Genomic DNA, 18,737 nt, shown 5'->3' on the forward strand with positions numbered 1-18,737 from the left:
GGTTCCAACCAGAACATATTATTGTAACAAGAAGAACAATAGTATTAACTTCAACCAGCTGAAGCTGTGACTCCAGTGGTCTGTAGGAGGACTTTGAAATTTAAGCTGACCACAGAGTGTCCCAGTTTTAACAAGTGTTTCTTACGTGTTGATAAGGTCATGTAAAAATGAAACCGACACATTGGGACTCATTCATGTTCTAGCAACCCCTCATATAAATTCCACCAAAGATCGAAAACATGCAGAGCCGTGGCCTGCTGCCGCAGACTGCACAGATGTTTTGGCCCTTCTGCAGTCGAGTAGAAACACATTAGAATAGCCGAGATTCAGATCATCGTACCTTTATTATGAGTAAAAAAGACAAAGCAGAGTCAAGACTAAGATGTGTGTTTAGTTATAAACAAGTTTACATACTTCAAAAAATATATTAATTAATTCAGTATTTTATGTGTGTATGTACATTAGAACAACAGTGCCGCCTTCATTCCCAATATTCTCTTCTCAGTGCTTTTGTTGGCTGAGGGCAGGCTGAGGTTACCAGGTGGTTCTTCTCCTATTCCACCTCCTCACTCTGACTGGGCTGATGATTGAAACCAGACATGACTGTTGGGCAGGTTTTAAAATACCCTTCCAGACAGTGCAAGTTCTAACAGTCCATTGTGATACCACTCATGCCCACCAGCTCCACATCCAAACACAGATTAAAATCTGGGTCATGAAAAATCCACAATTCCCCACCCCATCTGCCTTTGTAACTGCGCTTAAATCTTCCACCAATTTAACAAGAGCTTTAAGATGGAGGGCTGCAAAGAGCAGAGGAAGTCTAAGCAGAAAGTGAGAACAGTCACAACTGACAGTCACAGAAAAATATTGCAAAAAACTCCTTGGTGCTCCGTTCAAAAGGATCCTCCTCCATATTCATCCATCCACAGACCCCCGGATGGCTGACTGCATCTCGTTTGTCAGATTTCAAAGTTAAATATTTAGCGAAAGGGTCTTACCAAGTTATGTATGTTTTCTGTATGTGTAGCACCACTGGAACAGACAGTAGGAGATTACAAGACCTACTGTAACCATATTGTAAAGCAGGAATACAGGTTAAAATTCAGGGCCTAAAACTCTTATTCAGGGAACAGGAGTACATCTATTTTCACTGCCTTAAATTACTATCCTCCTCATGAAAAGACTAGATTTGTGACGCACAAGAGACAAAGTCTGTGGTTCCATTACGCAGACATGTTGTGAAATATGGACAATGTGTCTCAGAAGGCCCTTAAGGAGGGTAGGGCCAGTGCAGACTCCAGTGGTGTCAGGGGATTAAGAGTTTGGTTTAGCATTACTCTCAAATATGTACTGAGCTTGAAAGGAGCAAATAATTTTTTTTTTTCTTTATGTTTAACTAGACCCATTGCTTTAATCCAACTTCAAAACCTACATCCATTGAGTTTTCATACACTCCATTCAGCGCATTTTTTATTCACCAAATGAAATAGAATTTGAGTGAAGAGAAACCTATTCGATTGAATTGAATTGAACTGAATTGAAAAAATGCACTTTATACCATGTTAACTGAAAACTCCTTGGTTAGGAAACTGGCATATTTAGCAAAATGGCAGTTCTCTTAACAAAACTAATGTATAATGGTGTTGTTGCCTTGCCCCAATTTCTGTCAAACCAAATATTATGTCTGGAATAAAGGTTTGCATCAGACGTGTTTTGCTCTCATTGAAATTGAGGTCAGGTTTGAAAATAATAAATGTTTAATGAGCAGCTGGTTTCAATGTTCTTGTGTCAATCCATCATATAACATTGGAATTATTGTAAAATATTTTATTTCTAACTGGAAATAAAAGTAGTATATAAATGCAAATCTGACTCACTTGTTTGGGTTCCTAGGTCAGAAGTGGACAATTTACACACCAGATTCAAATTATTTAATCATTTCTCTAAATAAGATTTATCATTGTTAAGCTACTTTAAGTGGTGCTTTAAAGTATCTGTTACTTATTAAAAAGCACAAACATATTTAAGTATACAGTATACTTAAGATTCTATGAAGAATTCACAAGCTCCAATCATTTCTAGAATCAAGCATTCACTTCATTAGTAATCATTGTAAGGCCTATTTTTTAGTGTTTTATTAGGTAAAAGATACAAACAAAAATGGTCTTTTCAGTTTTGAAATTGTGGGACTGTTTTTTATAGGGACTTTGCAAACTGACTCATAGGAAAATGGATCTTCTTGGGGAAACTCTAGAATCTGAGTTGTCCTAAAGTACTAGTCAGGTGTGTCTATATAGCATCTGAAACAAGCAGGACACTGGCACACCAAGGTCTAGGATTGGCCATAGCTGTCCTAAAGAGTCCTAAAGTGCATTAAAAAACTCTTAAGAGATTTTAAGAAATAAATGAACCCATCCTTCTTCATAAGACACAAGGATTTTCCTGTTGAACCCACTACAAACTAAATAGACTATTTACTAGCTCATCAGTAATTTGTAAAATGTGTTATTTCAAAGCACAGTCTCTGTATACTCATACCCACTCTTTCTCTTTTTCTGTGGCATTTATGCTATTGTTGTGTCTGCAAAGTGTTGAACTACTTGTCTTGGCAGGTGTGGTGGTTGTATTATCCAGGTTTATAGAGGGCAGATTCAGGGCATCTCCTGCTTTGGCTGCTAATTTGCATTTTTATTGCCGCTGTCACATCCTCAGTTAATACACCATTGACTTCCTGCGCCACCCCTGGACCACACTGCATCACCTTGCTATCCCACCCGAAATGAGAGCGCCTGCTGGCCCCTGGATCTACATTGGCTGGAGTTCGGGAACCATTCGACCTGGCATTCTTGGGCGGAAATGGAGTGTCCTCTCATGTTAATGTGGACTTTCCATTAGGAAAAGATGATTGATTTGTGTTGTACTGTTTCCGTGAATAGGAAATAGAGCCATAGAATAGAGGAGAGTGATGATGCTTTGTGAGCAGGTGAGGCCACATGCAAACTAGAGTGAGACTGAATCAGAGAGCAGATGATGGGGGTGGGGGCGCGAGCAAGAATTTTGGAGACAAAGAGAGATGAGAGATGGAATAGAAAGCTGAATGTGGGAGGGTGAAGGTTAGGAGGTGAAAAGGAGCAAAGGAGCAGTGGAGGGTTTCGAGGTGTGAAGGGATGGGGAAACGAGTGGTGAGAGATGGCAAAGGTGTTGAGGTGCTGAAAGACTTTCATTTCAAACACTGTCTCCAAGTCAGATGACAGACGACAGCAGAAAAGAGATGAATCTTTAAGTGAGCTTGTAGTATTCTTGGGTTTTGTAAAGAAGCCGAAAAACTATTTAAAAGCCAATTCATTCAAGATGTAATTCAATATCCACAGCTGCAGCATTCAGACGCAACCTTGTTTTGAACAGGCATGGCAGCATAAGCATGAGCTGGATTAAAACAGCCTTTGGTTACTGTCCAGTTAAACAAGTCAATGTTTTCACTTTTATTTCACTTTGAGTCAAGTGGGATTCAACAACTTTCCCAGGACATCTGCTCCTAACGCCCACGTTTTTGTCCTCGTCCAATGGAAGAGCTTCATTTACAACTAAGACCTGTGGGGGCTGTGTCGTGATTGGCCCACCCGGACCAGAGCTCAGAAAGGGACGGCTGAGCCCTGAGAATTTTCCGAAACATTTTCTTCTTCGTGTTGGCTTTCAGTAGCATCTGCTTTCAATCAACGAGAGTCACTGCTTTGCCTTTTATTTTTTCCTGCTGTGTGACTTAAACTTACATGAAAATCAGATGTACAGTGCCTCACAGATTTATATTGTGAGTGAGCAAAATAAAGCAATGAATAGTTGTCAAGTATATAGAATATCATCAAAATATTTAGCAAAAGCAAAATAATCTTAAAAGTGTGACCTGAATTTATACTCAAACTCCAATAAATGATACTTTATAGAAGCACCTTTCAGATGTGCCAAACTAGGAAGGGTTACAATATCTTTACAAGCGAGGCACATCTAGAGATGTACATTTTATTGAGTTCCTCCTTGTGAACAATCTAATATTGGATGAGAAGTTTTTGTGAATTGGACTTTGAGTGAACCCATTCTTGCAAATGGATGTGGTTCGATCAAAGCCATATCATGGTATATGTATATGTATATGTCCTCCTAGTCTCCTCGGTATCTAAGAATTTCTTCCAGACGGGCAGTTTTCAAATTTGACTACTTTCCTTTTCCCTGATAACGAATAATATCCTCACATTATTCAATTGAATTCAAAAATACTCTCTTTATTCCAAAGGGAAATTAAATGTGATAACTCAGATCATCCAAATATCTTCAGAGAGTTGCTGAAGCTATGTAGTGGGAAGAATAGATCTTCAGTAAGAGTCTTGTAACAAATCTTTAGAAACGTCTGACTGTAGGCTGCTGTATGAGAATCTCATGACTAACAGGACATGCTAACAGCTCAATATGCAGAAAGTAGAAATACTATTCCACAGTCATATGCAATGACATCATTGGTTGTTAGGCAAGCACTGCTAATCTACCTCCTTTGGATAAGTAACTGTTGATTCATTGACCTGAACTGTGGATCTCTGCAGCTCCTCCAGAGAGGTTAAATTAAACCCAAGTGGACTCTGTTTATGACTTGGTTGGTTTTAAAGTAATTGCTTGCACTTTTATTTAGGAGTAAAATGGGCTGAAAACATATGAATGTCTCACTTTTTGGATTTTTATTCATTTGAAATGGTTGAAAGAAAGAATCCTTGTTCTTCCTCTTCACAGTTCTGTGCTACTTTTTTTGTGTCTGTTTAAGCTGCTGTATGTAACTTTTACCATGATGTGTCTTTTACATATTTCTTAAAACTGTCTTTATTTCCCAATATGAGGTATATAATCTGTGAAAGAAAATCATGTTTCTCTATATTCTCCCTCTGGTCCTATGCCACCTGCAGAAATACAAAACCAAACGATTAAATCCAAAAGGTGCGCCTTTGCACTGTCAATTATGCTCATATATATGTCCTGCTCACAGCCTGTCCAGGAATAAAGAGTGGTAATAACTATGTCACCTTGCAGCCCAGGTTACACAAATTCACAGTGAAATCTATTAATGTTTGAGTTTTGTACAGGACAAAATGTGAAAAGCTTGAAGGGTTATAAATACTTTGTCAAGATAATTGTTTTACAAAGTTTTGACCTGTAAATGAAAATTAAATGCACCTTGGTTAAATTAGCATTAACAGTATCACAAAACATGTTTCACTGTTATTTGGTTTCTGAATGAGATCTGACTGTAGTGAATGTCAGCAAAGTCAGGAGGCGAAAGCTTAAACAGTGTTCGTGCTTTAACTGCTGCTCTCAGCACTTCAAGCCACCATGTTCATGAGAAACTATTACAAAAGGTCAACATGCTTTACCACAAGTGCCTGTGCAAGTTGCACTTGTGTGTGTTTTACTTTTTTTCGCTAACCATTTTGCCCACCTATTTTGGTCATGCTATTTGGTCTTTATTGTTCTTATTAATGACTTTCAGTTTAGCAGGTCCTGTCCACAGACATTGGGAAATGGGCACAATTTTGCACTGCAACCAAAGTAAATCTCATAATGTAAGTGATAGCAACTACAGCTTTTCCCTTGCAATTAGTTATGGTGCCTGTGTTGTTTCTGCCAGCAAATTGTTCCAGAGGTTTTGGCCCCCATGGCAAAACAATTATGGGAGAAATAACTTGGAGAGTACAGTGCTGGTTGAATTTAGGAGTCAGTGTGTTTAGTTCTGTGGAAAAAACTGGGTCTATGTGTGAATATTAGACACAAACAAATTTAAACCCACATAGAATTAAAACAGAACTAGTAAGCACACAATAATACAAATAATTCAAAATATTTTGTAGACCCTGTCTCACAGGCGCTCATCAACAATGTCAAAATTATTTAGGAAAATTGCTTTTCATACAAGAACATTTCCCTTCAAAGCAGATATAGTTGTTATTATTGGTGGCTGCCTGTTTTCAAGCTGCCTCCTTTTGACCTTTGACTTCATGGTCCAGCTCCAGCTGGGCACATCCTAATTTACAGAGCAGTAGAGCCTTCTGGCCTTAAAATACAAATGTGGGTCAAACTTCACCAATAAATCTGTCTTGTGCTCCTCCAAAAGAAAGTTCTTGTGTTTCATTGTACTGCCTCTGTAATCCTTTCCTAAATTCTGATCTTAATTGATTGTGTTTGTTTGAGAAAAACAGTGCTAATAAATACTGTACATTTCTTTTCTTTGCATACTTTTTTCAGATATTGAGTAAAGGATTTTGTTAATACAAAAATTTGTATTAACCAACTTTTTAGTTGGTTAATACATACAATCCTAAGACATTAAAACCTGTTTGAAACATGTCGAAATGTGAAAAATACCTTAGCAAAGCACTGTAATAACTATTACAGAGTGTGAATGCTTTTCTTTCTAATACATTCTGTTGCAAATGATCATGGGAATGTTTTTCTGCTCAATTAAATGTTAAGAATTTTTTATTTTTCACATGTTGTGTGTATTATTGAAGTGACAGTGCTGTGACAGAAAGCAAACATTTTGATATCCAGCATAATGATGGAAAATGTTTGCAAAATTATACCCTAAAGAGAAGAACAGCAAAAGAAAAATGAAAAACCTTGGGAAGAGGTGGTTTCATATCAAAGCCTGGCAGTTGTGGTCAGTTGCATAGATTAAAATCATGAGACAAATTGTAATAATTTTCAGCTCTTTTGTAGCTGTCTGCTCAGTTTCCATGAACTCCCTGGCACAGCTTCGATTTTCTTGCACACAGTGTTTAAAGAGTACATGGAAAGAAACAAAACAATAAATAAAGAATGGTGTTTCAATCTGCACTTATTGTTGACAAGTTATGACAAACGTCCATTTCTTTATTCTTATTATTTTTTAGTTGCATTAAAGAGGTGATTTAATTCCATGAAGAAAACAGAATCAGCTCCAGCTGTTGCATTGTTTGCAGTGAGACATGAGAACTGCCTGATGATGCCTCACCACATGCATGCCATGTTCTTGCTTATTTATAATAGATTTTGGGTAACTGTTTTAAACCATTGATTGTGATTTTCACCAAATAAACTGAAAACAAAAATAAAACAAAAAATATGTTATTATCATACTGAAGCTAGAAAAATAGGTTCATTGTTCCACACAGCAGGCCACCAGTGAGCATTATTGTTTCAACCTCTGGTACTTGAGAAAAAGAGTTTTCGAGGACAGAAACTTAAAATCCGTGCAGAAACCTGTGCTAGACATTAATGAACTATTCTTGTTGATGTATGTCAGTGCCTTAACTCTTTCCAAACATTTCCTAAAAACCATGAGTCACAAGAGCTGGCTCAAGAAAAGAGAAGGGCAGATCCATTATGTAATCATGCAGAAGGTGGCTGTAGAAAAAAATGAAAGGGAAGATAATATGACAAATCATAAAAAATTTTGAAACCAGGGTGGATAGAGGGAGGAGATTAGCGACTTGAAAAAACTTTGACCTAAGTGTGAGAGTGCAAGAAATAGATCAAATTCATCCTCAATGTTTGACAACACATGGTTCTTGAGAACAGAGGAGCTTAATAGATTAAAAAAAGCAGAATCTATTTGTCATCATCATCACACAGTACGTTATAAACAATGAATTCAAGCAATATATACAGGCCTGAATTACACATCTCTTTGTAAAGCTGGGTGTCATTTCAATATTAACTGTTAATTCCATAACATTTATATCATGCACCAAGTGCCTTAGTTTGTTCAGCCTCTGATTGCCAGTATTTCTCTTGTTCCTTTTAACCTGCTGTGGAATAAAACAAACTCTTAGGATGAGTGATCATTAAGTTTGGATTTTTTTCATAAGATAAATGGCATATCATGACAGATTTGGCTGTGTTTTGAAGGTCAAACATCTGTTCTGCTAAATAAAATGGGGAGATAGATTGTCCATTTTAGACATATAGAGTAAGCCAACGGTAGTCATTGCCTATATATATAAAAATAGTGAATGACCGATTTTTTAAAATGCTGTCGGTCAAGATTACAGAGAATAAAAAAGTCTAGCACGACCTGTGATGTATATATTTATGAGAAATTCCCCAAAGATTTGGAGCTGCATTAGTGAGGAAGGCTGGTCTTACACACAAGGACAGGTAAATACAAGATCTTGTGAATCTTTCCACCTTGTGTTGGTTAATCAAGTAATCCCTCAACAGTGTACCTCATGGTTTGTGGTTGTTGTAATGTGACAAAATTTAAATGAGTTTCATGTGTATAAATGAGTTTCATGTGTATAAAGGATGTTGCAGTGCACAATACTTCTGCTTTAATCATACCCAAAGAACAACATCAGCTCAGCAATTTTAAACAAGCAGTGAATCTTCTGGAAATCACCGGTTATTTACATCACACTCATATTTACATATGCCTAAAAATGGTCTGTGGTTGCCTTGTGATCATATGTTTACTGTGACTCTGCAACAGTAATACTTTACCATTACAAAACACTTGGTGTTCCTTTTTTCCCCTTACTTTGCATATTCCTGGTATGGTCATGTGACAGTGTACCAAAAAATATCTTGTTCACTTAACCACAAACCAACTCCCATTGCCATATTACACACTGCCTGTCTGACTCCTTGCTTATGTTGCTGCCCTTGACATTCTGCTTTTGCATAAGGAACATGAGAGTCAAATTTCTCGTGGACGTTTTCCCAAGCATCCTTTTCCTCTGTCACTGTCCTCAGAGCTCTGTTGATGACCAAGTACAAGGTGGCTTACCAGCAGTTATTTCTTTACTGAAACAATAAAGCTGAAAGATCATGAGAGAAAAAAACAAAAACAAAAAACATAATGTCACATTTGGCAGAGATGCAAAGGAGGGTGTGGGGAAAATGAAGGGGTGATCGTGGTTGTTCACACGCTGCAGGAGACAAGCACCCCTCAGGTCACAGAGTTTCCCATGCAAAGATCTCCTCCTTCAGAAATGGAAGTTGAATCAGTGCAACAGGCTGCTTGAAAGAGCACAAAACTCGGTGAGAGGTGGTGCATTGTCCTTCATACGGCCATGACAAGAACATACAGCATAGATCTGTCCTAAAATAATTACACATAGTTTTTGCATCCTTAGCAAGTAACTTTCGTTTCCCTCCTGCTTTGGACAAATTATCTTTGGAGTTGTGCAAAGTTGCTTTATCGGTGTATGCGTGTGCATGCGCTTGTGCCTGTGTTTGGATTGTTATAGGGTTTGACACTTCACAGACCCTTCTGCTCTTTATCACTGATACAAGGGAACTCGTCTGAGTCTAGCTGCTTTGGCTCCCTCTGGACATATAATTCTTAAATCTTAGCCGTGAGGATACATCATAAAGAAGCAGGAGTTTTACAATCACAGAAGTGAAAAGAGATGCAACATAACAGCAGATTTATGACAGGAACATACAATCATTTTCTTTTTAAAGCAAGAAGTCTTGTCTGACTAGTGCAGCTCAACCTCACTGATTCCCAGTGCTACATGTGTGGCATTTCTGTTTGGTCTAAGGCAAGGTGAAACAACACGGCAAATGCTCACAAGGCAAGCTATCTTTAACAACCTTGGCTTGGCCTGACTAATGCTGCCGCTGACAGGACTGCAGTGATAGGTTTGGAGCCATGGGACAGCCGCCTCAGCACACTCAGCGGGACACCCTCCCGGCCTTTTCCCACATCACTGGGGACCGGTGGGGGGGCTGAGGCGAGAGGTGGGCTCCTTGCTCCAATCTTCTGGGTTGTGGCTGGGAAAGACTGCAGCCCACTGTTCTCACCATCTCCCCCTGTAGTCACAGACTCAGCAATGGAAGTAAGAATGGGGGTCAAAGGAGAAATTCTTAAAGTGACAAGGCTCATGACTTTTAGTTAAGTTTTCACTGTGAAATCGTATGGAGGTTTGGTGAATTATATTTGTGCAGATGCTTTGTTCTGTTTTGTTTTTTCCAGAGTTTACGCCTCGAGAGCAATGTGAGCTGAAGTCAGCAATTTCTAATAATTCATCAGATGAGTGCGTCACATTAACAACTGAGCATGTCTGTGCAGCATGTGGACCTCATGCTTACATTCTAGCATTACAGCCTGCGTCCAAAGAGAGGTGTTGTTTAACTGAAGATTTTGGGCTGTTTACTTCAGCTTGTTACAAGTGGAAAACGAGCAATGTTTTGTTTTGCATGTAAACTATCATAGGAATACCCCTAATTTAACCACTAAACTTCAGGCCATATATTAAAGGGATTCTTTATTTAGTTTTATTTTGCAGATCAAGCATCTTCGCTTTTTTTTCAATTAGTTTTCCCTTACAGTTAGATTAATTTCAAAAAAGCACAGAGAAACAGTTATGGGTAGATCACAGTTTAGAAAAACGTAAAGGTTATTTGAATCTGTTTTAGGGTTTCATTACTGAGCTTTATTTTTTATGGATGATAGCTTAACATTTCTGCAAAATCATTGTTATGTATATTCTAATTTAACTATGGCTCTTAGTGCTATTAAAACAAATAGTGCAAATAGGAGAAATCTGGGAATTCTTGAGACTCCCTTTCAAACATTTCTGCCTTTTAAAGTTTTATTTTAACAAAAAATATGCTGTAATATGCATTAATACACACAGTGAAAACTGTCTTGCACTAGTGCAGAAGAACATCCACAGTTTTCCTTATCTATGCTCTTTTGGGTACAGCCAATTAGTGATAAAAATATGAATGGAACTCCTGGACCAACCAAATAGCGCTGCATCTAGGTCAGACCTTCCCAAGCTAGATTTTCTTTTGAATATTTTAAATATGGTCCATGAAAAACTCTGCTAATAATTTGGATTTACATTCTGCAGAATAGGTGAATGTGTGAATACTGAACTACAAAGAGGCAGGGGTCCACTGTATTCATATTGACATACAAGAAAGGAAACGTAAATTGACCTTTTACATTCAGACACCCCAGCGTTTTTTGATTGTGTTACAAACACTCTTAACCCAGTCAAATTATGCTTTATTTTTACATCAGATCGTCTGACTTCTCCTTTATTGGGATAAAATCTACTGGTAAATTCTCATTTAGAAAACTGTTCTTGGTCTTCTTCTATATATATATATATCAAACCTTAGTCTTACAAAAAGTAAAGTTTATTTGATCACTCTCCACTCATGTTTGTACCCATAATAATGATGTGTAAACATTTAACTTGAGGACATTTTGCTGACAAAAACAGGGACACATGAATCTATTACCTCTGTTTTGCACACTCTTCACTGGCTTCATGGAGTGCAGTACATGTGGCACTTTTCTGTCCTTTGTTGAGTTTACTTTGGGTTTTGGCCTCTGATACTAGTTTAGTCATGTGGCATCAGGTTTGGACACATTTTCTATGGACTTGGGCCGGTTGGGATTTTTTAAACCTCCAGAACCTTCCCAGGAATTACCAAAGTTGATAGGAGTTATCCCCCCTCATGACTATTGCAAGAATAATCGTGGTCTAATGGAGTCCTGAGGCCAAAACCATGAGTGACTGACTAGGGAGAACATAAAAGCTATGTTGACTAGAAACCTTTATGTCATCTAAGGAGCAGAATGCATGTAAGAAGACCAAGGACTATAGTGATCTCAAAAGGTTGTGCAAAGGGGAATCAGGGGAAGAAATGTGTAATTACACTGGCAAATAAGGAATTACAAACCAATAACAGTTGTACAAACCAACCAGGAATAACATAGTGCATATCTGCAACAACGTTGCCATTAGCTTAAGGAACTAATCCTCTCCTGCAATCAGCAAAACCTCACTGAATTATGTTCCCACATGGTTTGAAACCAGTGTTTTATCATGAGGACATCATTGTTCCGAAGCAAAAAATAACTTTTTCATTGCCAACTGGCTCCTAGCATGCACAGTAAAATCAAATCACTTCACTGTTATAAATGTAAAACAAACAGTGATCATTGGAGGTAGTTTCAAAATTGACTTATTGCATTAGATCAAGACATTGTTACCTCTGAAATTGTTGTGAAATGGAAGCAGAAATGTGTGTTCCTTGTCACACTTTCAGCTTCTGCACACTCAGTCTTCCCCCCCACTATCGCTGATGAGAAAGAGTGGGTGGCAGAGGCAACAGTGATAAGCCCTGGTGAGCAGAAGGGGATGGAGGAAACCGGTTTGCTTTGAGGGTCATTGACCAGGCAAAAATTAGCAACTTGCTGTATGGTCGCAAACACAAAGCACTGACGGTGGAGTGGTCGCACAATTATATCAGCTTGCACATGTACTCCCATTTATGGCCAGGCCAAGATATACACACACACACATATATACATAAGCACGTACAAACTGGAATGACCAAGAAGATACTTCATACTTTGCTGATTTGACAATTCTTTCCACTCTGTGTTTAGCTTGGGCTGCTTTTTTTTCAATAGATCTCTCTCGCTCTCTCTCTCTCGCTCACACACACAGTCACACTAAAAGAAGCATATACAGGAAACCACCTTTATCAGAAACTCCACCCCAGAAGTAATTTTTTGCTGCACCCGCAAGGCTCGAACGCCTTCAGCTAGTTTGAACTAAAATATCAGCACTGTAACGGCTATGTACCACAAACCTCCTTGAAACAACTGCTCAGATGAAAACAGCACATTGCATGTTTCAATTAACCTTAGTGAATTAAAAAAGAAACATAGCCTACATCAAAGAGGTGAAATGTTATTTTAACTAAATAGCGGTAGTAGTTTATGTTTTGATTGATGGATATACAGATTGGATAAAAGGCTGAACTACAGTGGCCCTGAGGTGCAAACCGCTTCAGCAAATTGAAAGCACAATTACAAATTACAAAAGCACTACAACATTAACAAAAGCACTACAATATTAATGAAAGCCCTACAACATTAATGAAAGCCCTACAACATTAATGAAAGCCCTACAACATTAACGAAAGCACAACAATATTAACAAAAGTACTACAACATTAATGAAAACACAACAACATTAACAAGGCACAACAATATTAACAAAAGTACTACAACATTAACGAAAACACAACAACATTAACAAGGCACAACAGCATTAACAAAACGGACAGGGAGAGATCGCTGATTGGACGACAGTGCTTTTGAACCGGAAGTTATCGCTTGCGTGTGTTCATCAATAAAAACAATTTATCAGAATCAGTTGTATCAAATGTAATCATTGTGCCCCTAAACAATTAAATAATCACATCAAACAGTTCAAAACGTTGTCCTTTGTTGTTTTTTTTTTTTTTTTCCATTCCTACATAATGTGTAGGTAATGTGTGAGAGATTGTGTCGGTGGCATTCATTAACTTGAAATATTTTGCAGAACAGCACTTGCTGGTAGATAAGCCACTTTCGTATGGCTATAACGTTATAACGTATCGCAGCAAAGGGCCGACCCACTCAAGCGATAACATCCGGTTCAAAAGCAGTGTCGTCCAATCAGCGATCTCTCAGGTCTCCAACTGGGACAAACCCTGTCCGTTTTGTTAAAGCTGTTGTGCTTCGTTAATGTTGTGTTTTTGCAATTTGTAATTGTGCTTAGGCTACAATTTGCTGAAGTGGTTTGCACCTCAGGCACGCTGTACTTAAAGGTTTATTTCCTCAAAAGTAATTTATGAAAGAACTTTCATAATGAATTTTGTTAGATTATGATTTTCATGCAGCTGCATGACATCCATAAGGCTAAAAAGATTAATCAAACTTTTGTTTCAGATATATACTAATTAATTTGGTCAGACTAGCTGTGACCAGAAGACTAGATGAGCTTAAAATTTGCAAAATAAAAATGCAAACGTGCATCAACCTTGTTCAGCTGCAACAATGGAATCTACACAACTTATAATAAACAGAATCATTGTTGCACATACAGATTGCAGTTAGATTTGGGTTACCTAACTTAGAACATCTTTCAGTTTTTCTGTCCTAACCACATTGAAATTCCCCTTCACCTAATTATATCAGAATACCACATTACAAATGCATAAATTGTTCTATGTTTTGTATACAAAGAAATTCTGCAAAGTTAGCTTTAACATTTTCTTTTGTTTTCAACTCTGGACATATTTATTTTTTAACACAATACATTTTACTTTATGAGGCATTAAAAACAGTTTTGCAAGCATCCCAATTCTATAGTGAAAGTTGTTTTTCCTTGTAATACCCTAAATATTGCTACATACACTTAGTTCTTTGTACTTTTTCACACAATTGTTTTTCTTGAAACCAATATTTGTGTCAACAGAACAAAGAAAAAACAAAAAGACGTCTTCTCGAATAGAATGAGTTTTATACCAAAATATATTTATTTTATCCTTAGAGTAAATTCTAAAGAATAAATGACAGATGATTCTCTTCAACCCAATGTTTTGCAGTCCTTGTCTTGTATTTGTTTTTAAAACCAAATCAGATTTTGACAATCAGTTTGTCAAATACTTTTTAATATCTATTGTTTTATTTACATATTTATTTTTTTAATTTTGAAAAATCATACAGGTGCAAATAAAGATAGATAAAACTGAAAATTGAAAGCATATGCACAAAAGCAGTTAGATGACTTTGCAATGCTCTGCTAATTTACATGTATTGCAAACAAATTTAGAAGCAGTGCAATAGTACTAGTTCACAAACAGATTTTGTCTGAATTTGCTTTTTGTTGCAGACCATTAAGCAAATTTTGAAAGGTAAAGATGCATGCATAAGTCTATGGCTACCTAACTGTGATTTTTTAAAAGTTCCCCAAAAATTAACTAGAACTGAGAAGGAGAATCCAATACGACTGCCTGAGATCATATAAATGCAAAATTAGGCCCCTACTGATGATGAATGCTGGCCAGTATCTCTATGATCCATGAGATGGTCAAAAAGAACAATAAATATCTTCAAAGACCACTTCTCCACCTACAACACAAACCTGCCTTTTGGCATGCTTTTGAGTAAAGGAAGCCTTTCTCAAAAGCATCTTTAGATATCCGCTGCTTAATATTAGCAACAGTCATTAGACATCTTTAACCACAGCATTGGTTTGCTGCTCACCATAAAGTTCAGGAGGCAGAGCATATGCTAATATACATATAACATAACAATCTGAGTGGTAGAGAATCAAAACCTGTTTACTTTCTAAAAGGTAAATAGTGAGATGTTTACAAGGCTGCTTGGTAGAAGACTGATTCCCATTGTCTTGTTTCAGCAAGAAACTTCTTTGTTTACTTTTTCACAAGTAACTGTTTAGAAATAACAAACTATGCTTAAGATACTTTGTAATCAATGCAGAATTGAGCCAGTACCTCAAATGTTGCAACAAATACAATTTAAAAATTGATGGAGATCAACTCCCTTGACTTAACAGGACAGCTCAAGAACCATTCCTGCAGGATTTTCAAACATGCAGTCACCATGTAAAGTTTAAAGCACCTTCAAAACAAGGCTGTCACAATACACTTACTTTACAAGACAGTTGTCAAGACATCAACTGGCTTAGACTTTGGAAGGATAACTGCACTTTAAAGAAAAGTATTGTGTTTTCTTATTTTTCTGTAAGATCTCGTGTCACAGTTTCTGCTAGTCACAGTTTCTGAGTGTGCAGAAAGTCACCCCTGACTACAACATCACCCACCATAAAAAAAAGGAAGTAGCACATTTCTTTTTTGTTTTATTTTATTTTTTTTTTATCAAGGAGCTACATTTCTGCTTGAGTACATCCAGATGACAAGGTAATGCCAGATGGCGTGGCTCATTAAAACCAATAAGAACTAACCTGCATAATGTGTGGTGTGAAATACAGCTTCTAAATGGAGCATTGGCTAGCACTGTCCCAGCAAAATGTTCTCTGGTTTTCTCCACCAATCCAAATGTTTTCATTTGTCCTTTGTGCCTCTACACTGACCATGATATTTACTAGCAGTCTGTCTAGGATTCGTTCATTGATGACAAAACTGGGCATGAATATACAATGTAATTGCTACCTTGTGTTTTACTTGTTACACAAAGTTTAGTGAAGAAGCTGGAAAACAAACTAAACTTTTTATTTGTTTTTATTTTGTTAATGTTTCTTTTTTTATCTATTTTTTTCTTTCCTCTTTATTTATTTATTTATTTATTTTTCTTTGAAAAATCACCAAATTGGAGAGAAAGATAAATAAAAGTTAACTGAAAATTTTGCTCGGAGTTTCTAATTGCCTACAAGTTACAGCAACATGAATATTTATTATTCCAGCCCTTCATGCCTTGTTATAAATAACTGGAACCTTCAGAGCAACAAAATTTTACGAAAGGCTTTCCTGACAGTCACACATTAGGTTGAAATAATGAGTAATAATCAGAGTGCCAACTGGAGCTGGAAAAGCAGAATTTAGTACTGGTTTGATTGCAGTGCATATTAATCTAGAATCAGAAATAATGACAGGAAGTGTAAAAGTATTTGTTTTTTCATCTTTCAATAGTGTCTAGTGGATTTATTAACAAATGATATAGAATGTCATTATGTAAAATTTATTTTTGGGGTTTATATGATATTATGATGTCTTTTCCTAATTAATTTGATACTTGCTCCATGCATGTTTGAGAAATCCTTGAATTTCCTTTGGGAGCTATTTGGGGGTAGAGATTCCCTGATCAGATTTTTTATTTTTTTTTCCTGAGTCCTTTGAATTTGAAAACTTTTAGCAAGTACAGAGTCCCATTCTGATACTTCAACATACATTTAAAAGTTGAAGAGCGAAAAAACATATCCAGGATGTCCCTTATATATTATTTTATCCACCTTATTTATCATTAAATAAGACACTAAGGCGTTATAATCAAACAGGTATTTTTTCCTGGTGCAATAGTTTTTACTTAAAAAAATAATAACATTGAACAACATAAAAAATTTGAATAATATTTAATCCAGAGCTGTGCCACCAGCATCTTTGCTTATGTTTGATTCCATTGCAAAGTGCAAATGGAATGGAATGGATCTGCCCTGCTAAACTGCAGGCTGCTGAGGGTAATATAGTTACTAGATTGTGTTATAAAATGGCCCCATGTGCCTAAAAGTACATAATACTTTCCCTCTTAACATATTTATGTGGTGACATTCTCTAAAAGTAAAGATTAAAGAAAAATCTGTTTTCAATTTCATCAAGCATAAGTGACCCTCAATAAGTTTAAAATTCATACACTTTGTATAAATAATATTTGTGTTTCTGGTTAGAGGCCCTGTAAAAATTATCTCAGATATTTAAAAAACAAAAAAAAGTTTTTTTTGTTTGTTTTGTTTTGTTTAGATGGTGCTATTAGCATGTATTCAGACAGAAAATAAAAGAAAATGAGTATCCCTAGAGTCATCCCATGAATCTGCACGTAGGAGCTGTTAATAAATTAGTGGCACAAAGAGGTGAGCAAGAGATTATTGTAGAGCATCTGTGAATGTCAGAAGGTCAATGCTTGTATTTGTTGGCACAGTGTGTGTTTCTTTCAGATGTATTTATTTACATACAAATGAATAACAAGATGAATTATTTGTTCACCTTTTATATTTCCCACTCTCTTGGCCTCACCCTCTATTGTGGAGAATTAATCATTTGTCTGACACATGCAGCGCGGCAGACAGGGAGGCAGACATAGGGAGATAGGGAGAAACCTGATGGGGGAGGAGGCTGAAAGGGATGGCGCATGTCAAATTGGAAACATCCTTTTAACATGTCTTATCTGAGCATTTTATCTGGAAAAAGGCACCAAAGAGAGTTAAGGGATGCAGATGGGGGCGTTGCGTTTTGGAGTTCAAAGGCCTAGTTCCAATGCTTTGGCAACCATACAAACAGCAATAGCCTCAGAAAATCAAAAAGTCAGTCCATGGACACTTTCCAAAGAATTGTTCAAATTAACCAAAGCTTGTAAGTTAAATCAACAATATGTTTAGTCCCTCATATCACTTGATCCTATTTGAAGAAGAATCAGTGGTGAGTAGTTTGTCTCCCATTCTCATGTGAATTGGACTTTCTTTGCTTCCAGTGATTTTATGGAAATTTTATGAAAGTGTGGTGCAGCCCACGTCCAGTGTTGTGATGGGAAAAATGGTTTTAATTATTTATTATTCTAACACTTTTTGTCATTTCAGTGCAGCATCTTTCACTGTTGGAATAAAGACTGGTTTTTATGTTACACATTCACCAAATTGTTAGAACACATGTACACACAACAAATGCCAGAGGCTTCAGTGAGTCTGTCCACCACAACCAATACTGGTTTGCTGCCAAATGATGAGTAGTGTAAGGAGTTTAATTTTGTCCCCAGTGTTAGATTAAAAAGTTTACCTGAAATGCAGCAATGTTGCCTCAAAACAGTTAAACCCCTGAGAAATAATGATTTATACAACCATATCTGATCTATTGTTAAGATATAATATGTCATAGATATCTCATGATATCTATATAAAATGGTTGTGATATAGACGGTGTGTATGTAAGACAAATGATTAACAGAAAAATATTAACAGAGAAGGAAACACAGAGGATCTTTACTTCATCTACTTTACAGCTGGAAGCTTGAATTTCAGATATGACTCTGTGCCATGAAAGCCTCATATTGTTTTTAGGAGAAAAACTTCTCAAAGCAGGAAAATGAAAACTGACCTAATAAAGTTATGAAACACTAAGCTATTAATCTGTGACTGAGGTGAACCAGCAGGTCACTAATGAAAGAAAAA

Source organism: Gambusia affinis, linkage group LG06, assembly GCF_019740435.1.
Source record: "Gambusia affinis linkage group LG06, SWU_Gaff_1.0, whole genome shotgun sequence".
Classification (NCBI taxonomy): domain Eukaryota; kingdom Metazoa; phylum Chordata; class Actinopteri; order Cyprinodontiformes; family Poeciliidae; genus Gambusia; species Gambusia affinis.